The sequence below is a fragment of the Piliocolobus tephrosceles genome, chromosome 15 (assembly GCF_002776525.5).
Source record: "Piliocolobus tephrosceles isolate RC106 chromosome 15, ASM277652v3, whole genome shotgun sequence".
NCBI lineage: Eukaryota > Metazoa > Chordata > Mammalia > Primates > Cercopithecidae > Piliocolobus > Piliocolobus tephrosceles.
Genome location: NC_045448.1, coordinates 38,942,660 through 38,948,402, shown reverse-complemented (window position 1 = coordinate 38,948,402; position 5,743 = coordinate 38,942,660). Strand labels below are relative to the sequence as shown.

The 5,743-nt window shown below is 38.6% G+C and overlaps 1 non-coding gene across 1 annotated transcript; it reads left to right on the top strand.

Moving 5' to 3' along the window:
• Positions 1-5,607: 5,607 nt before the first annotated feature.
• Positions 5,608-5,714, top strand: LOC111545452. The gene has a single exon (XR_002732467.1). It is a non-coding gene; the product is annotated as a U6 spliceosomal RNA (small nuclear RNA).
• The last annotated feature ends 29 nt before the right edge of the window (positions 5,715-5,743 follow it).

Sequence of the window (5,743 nt, the reverse complement as noted above, 5' to 3'; positions counted from 1 at the left end):
CTGAAACGAGACCGTAGTATGCTAACCAGGCTTTTAAATGATGAAAACTAGTGTCTCTTCTAATTATATAAGCTCCAGGTCAAATTCTAGCATCAACTAATCAAATAACTGAACTGCATTTAGTTTCAGTGAGTAAAAGGAAGAAACCCATTTAGGAGGAATATCTTTGGTATATTAGAAAATTGAAAAGTTGTACATTGAAAAGTTATTAATATAGCAATACAAGTTTAATATTTTAAGAGTAAAATGTATATCTTGCTGCCTTAAATAAATAAAAAAAAATTAGGGAAAATTTAGTTTGCAGCAAAACAGATACTTTTCTATATTTTCCAGAAGTTTTTGAATTTAAATTATATGTCCTGGTCCCTGAAAACACCTTCTCACCTTATCTTAACTTGTCCAGTATTTATCTCTTCATAAATTTCCATATAATAATAATATTTAATTCTAAAGCCATGCCAGCTAATGTTAAGCAACATATGCAAAAATGTCCAATTCTTAAAATCTATCTTTGAAAACTTACAAATAGGGTGTTTTGAAATTAACCATAAGGCTATTATTATGAGAAACTAACAAAAATGCCATTTTTATTTTAACATTTTAGAAGACATTGCAACCAAATTTGTGCCAGTACAGCAAAAAATAAAAATATACATTTTTTGCAATGATATATTGAGAAATACAAATATTCAGAAGATTTTGAATAGAGAAATATGACAAAGAAGTTATGTATTGCATACACTATTTTTGTCAGTTTTAGAATATAGAGTTTCAGCAAAAAAATTCAGGTCTTTATTGTAATTTTTAAAATGTAGTTGACATATACTGCTCTGGAAATGTTTAAATTATTTTATGTAAAAAGTAAAGAGGTTTTCCGGACATAGAATATATGACAACACACAGATCTACTTTTTCAGAAATTGAGACATAATTTACATATCATACATAAAATTTGTCCCTGTAAAGTGAAAAATTCAGTGGTTTTTAGTATATTTTCAAGACTGTGCAACCATCACCACTGTCTAATTCTAGAAACCTCATGCCTCCCAATCCCTTCCTCCCCTGGCAACCACTAATCTATTTTCTGTCCCTAAGGATTTGCCTATTCAGGGCATTTCACATAAATGGAATCATACAATATGTGGCCTCTTGTGACTGGCTCCTTTTACTTAGTACAATGTTTGTTTGTTTGTTGTTTTTGAGATGAGGTTTGGCTCTGTCACCCAGCCTGGAGTGCAGTGGCATGATCTTGGTTCACTTGGTTCACTTGGTTCATGATCTGCCTCCTGGGCTTAAGCAGTCCTCCCAAGTAGCTGGGACTATAGGCATGTGCCACCACACCTGGCTAATTTTTGTATTTTTTGTAGAGATGGGATTTTGCCATGTTGCCCAGGCTGGTCTCAAACTCCTGGACTCAAGCGATCCACACACCTTGGCATCCCAAAGTGCTGGGATTATAGGATGAGCCACTCTGTCTGGCCAGTACAATGTTTTTGAAGTTCATCCATGTTGTAGTATCAGTACTTCATTTTTTATGGTTGAATAATATTCCATTATATGGACATTTTGTTTATACATTCATTAGTTGATGGACATTTGGATTGTTTCCAGTTGGGGCTATTATAAATGTCTTAGTCCATTTGAACTGCTATAAGAAAATACCTTAGACAAGGTAATTTGTAAACAACACAAATGTATTGCTCACAGTTCTGGAGGCTGTTAAGTCCAAGATCAAGGCACTAGCAGATTTAGTGTCTGATAAGGACTTGCTCTCTTCTTCAAAGATGGTACCTTCTTGCAGCATTCTCTTGTGACAGAAGCAGCAAGCAATCTCCTTCACATCTCTTTTATAAGGGCATTAATCCCATCCATAAGGGCTCTGTCCTTATAACCTAATCACCTCCTAAAGGCCTCAACTCTTAATACTACCACAGTAGAGATTAGGTTTTTGTGGTTGTTGTTGTTTTTAGACAGAGTCTCACTCTGTTGCCCCTGCTGGAGTGCAGTGGCACCATCTTGGCTCACTGCAGACTCCACCTCCCAGTTTCAAGCAATTCTTGTGCCTCAGCCTCCCGAGTAGCTGGGATTGCAGGCACACACCACCATGCCTGGCTAATTTTTGTATTTTTAGTGGAGAAGAGGTTTCAGCAGGTTGGCCAGGCTGGTCTCAAACTCCTGACCTCAAGTGATGCACCCATCTTAGCCTCCCAAAGTACTGGGATTACAGGCGTGAGGAAATTAGGTTTAAACATGAATTTTGGAGGGACACATTCAGACTATAGCAATGAGTAACGTTGCTATGAACATTCGTGTACAAGTTGATTCCTTGCGTACATACCTAGGAACTGCTGAGTCATGTAGTAACTCTATGTCTAATATTTTGAGGAACTGTATTCCACAGCAGCTGCACTATTTTATATTCCCACTCAAATGTGTGAGGGCTCCAATTTCCCCACATCACTGCCAATCTTCGTATTGTCTTTTTTTTTATTTTTTATTTTTATTATTTTTTTATTTTTTATTTGTTTTTTTTTTTTTGAGACGGAGTCTGGCTCTGTTGCCTGGAGTGCAGTGGCCGGATCTCAGCTCACTGCAAGCTCTGCCTCCCGGGTTTACGCCATTCTCCTGCCTCAGCCTCCGGAGTAGCTGGGACTACAAGCGCCCGCCACCTCGCCCGGCTAGTTTTTTTTTTTTTTTTGTTTTTTTTAGTAGAGACGGGGTTTCACCGTGTTAGCCAGGATGGTCTCGATCTCCTGACCTCGTGATCCGCCCATCTCGGCCTCCCAAAGTGCTGGGATTACAGGCTTGAGCCACCGCGCCCGGCCTATTTTTTTAATATAGCCATCCCACCAAACAATGCATGTTCTCACTTAAAAGTGGGAGCTGAACAATGAGAACACATGGACACAGGGAGGAGAACAACACACACTGGGGCCTGTTGCGGGAGCAGGGGAAGGGAGAGAGCATCAGGAAAAATAGCTAATGCTTGCTGGGCTTAATACCTAGGTGATGGGTTGATAAGTGCAGCAAACCACCATGGCACACATTTAGCCATGTAATAAACCTACACATCCTGTACATGTACCCCAGAACTTAAAATAAAATAAAATAATAAAATAAAAATAGCTATCCCAGTTGATGTGAAGTGGTATCTCATGGTGGGTTTGTGGGTTTAAAGTGCATTTCCCTTAAGAGTAAGTATGTTAAGCATTTTTTTGTTTACTTATTGGCCATTTGTATATTTTCTTCAGAGAAACATCTATTCAAATTCTTTGCCCTTTTTTTTTTTTTTTTTTTTTTTTTTTTTTTGAGATGGGCATCTCGCTCTGTCACCCAGGCTGGAGTGCAATGGTGCAGTCTCAGCTCACTGCAACCTCTGCTTCCCATGTTTAAGCGATTCTCCTGCCTCAGCCTCCTGAGCAGCTGGGATTACAGGTGCCTGCCATCACGCCCAGCTATTTTTTGTATTTTTAGTAGAGATGGGGTTTCACCATGTTGGCCAGGCTGGTCTTGAATTCCTGATCTCGGGTGATCCACTTGCCTCAGCCTCTCAAAGTGCTGGGATTACAGGTGTGAGCCACTGCCCCCTGCTTCTTTGCCCATTTTAAAAATGGTTGTTGTTTTATTTTTTTAATTGTTGGGTTGTAAAAGTTCTTTATAAATTTTGAAAACTAGACTTTTTATCAGTGTCATAATTTTTATTGCTATGGTTTCTGGAAATCTGGAGGTAGCAGTGAGCTCGACCAGTGGGGTGGGGGTGAGAGAGAGGACCACAGGACTACGCCTTTATTAAGGTCCATGGATGTTATCCCTTAGGCTTTCCCTCTGGGGTTGCGGATTGGCTAGTTTAAAGAAAACACGTGGAAAGAGGGAACTTATTTTTGCATGACTTATGTTGACCTTTAGGTTTTATCATGGTCAGCACCTGTGAGATGTGTTGGGTTTGGGTCAGCAGGGTAAGGAACAAGTGGGCTGTATTGCAAACAACTACAAGGGGAAGGAAAGTTTTAACTAGGCTAACAGTAATGGGATATGACTGGACGTCAGACAACTTATGTCAAGCCTAAAAATGGATGCTGAGGCAGTGACTATATTAAGCAAATTTCGGACAGATATGATTTGCAAGTATTTTATCCCATTGTGAGGATGGTATTTTCATTTTCTTGATAGTCTCCTTTAATGTATACTTTTTTAAAGATAGAAGTAACAAGAGTTAGCATCCTTGCCTTGTTCCCAATCTTAGAGTAAAAGCTTTTCAATTTTTCACTGTTGAGTCTGATATTAGCTGTGGGCTTTTTATATATGACCTCTGTTATGCTTAGGTAATTTCCTTCTATTCCTAATTTGTTGAGGTTTTTTTTTTAATAATGAACAGGTGCTCAATTTTGTTAAATGCTTTTTCTGCATCTGTTGAGCTGATTATGTGATTTTAATCCTTTATTTTGTTAATGTGGAATATCACATTAGTTGATTTTTGTATGTTGAACTATCCTTGCATCCCAGCGATAAATCTCACTTGGTCATGGTATACGACCCTTTCCAAATGTTGTTGGAAACAGGGGAAAATCTTCATGACATGGGTCTTTGCAATGATTTCATGGATAATGACACCAAAAGCACAGGCAACGAAACAAAAAGTAAACAAGTGGGGCTACATCAAACCAAAATCTTCTGCACAGCAAAGGAAACAATCAACAGAGTGAAAAGGTAACAACCTACAGAATGGGTAAAAATATCTGCAAATCATATATCAGATCAGGATTTAATCTGTAAAATATATAAGGAATTCTTACAACTCAATGGTAACAAAAAATTAATAATCTGATTTAAAAGTGGATTAGGAACTGAATAGACATTTTTCCAAAGAAGACATATAAATGGTCAATAGGTATTTGGAAAAATGCTCAATGTCACTAATCATCAGAGAAATAGAAATCAAAACCACAATGAGATATCACCTTATACCAGACAGCATGGCTATCACCAAAAACAAAAAACAAATGCTAAGGAACTGGATAAATTGAACCCTTGCTGTTTTGTCTAAACCCTCAAATCCTTGGCTGGAATTACCCCAAAAAGCAGTGGCAGGGGGATTTCCCACAAGGGAGTCTCCAACTGTCCTGAGATAGGGCTAGCTGGAATACCAAAGAAAAAAACTCTAAGCTCTAGGGTGATCAGTCCAAAGAATGTATTAGGGAAACTTCCGTACAGAGTGCTGCAGCAATCGCTGAGAGAGAAAAGGAATGTTATACCTTTTCTGTATGTCTGCAGCAAGGGGATCAGAGTCTGGAGTTTCTATGACAGTTTGAGAAATTTGGCTCAAGGCTGGGGGCCAGTTTCAGTGTTTTGAGCAACAACCCAAATACCTTTCTCAGTGCCTGGAAATGTTCAAGGCCCAGTTTGCATTCAAGCCTGCTGAGAAAAACCTGTAGCCAGCCGGGTCACAGAGTAGTCAAAGTACTCTGTGATTTTCAGTAAGGGCAAAGAAAGAAAGTGGGAAGAACTGGATTACCATACACTTGCCCACTGTTGCTGGGAATGCAAAATGGTGCAGCTGCTACAGTAAATGCTATGGAGGTTCCTCAAGAGATTAAAAATATAACTACTGTGCTTGCTTTGGCAGAACATATACTAAAATTGGAATGATACAGAGAAAATTAACATGGCCCCTGTGCAAAGATGACATGCAAATTTGTGAAGTGGTCCACATTAAAATAATAATAAATAAATAAATAACAACAAC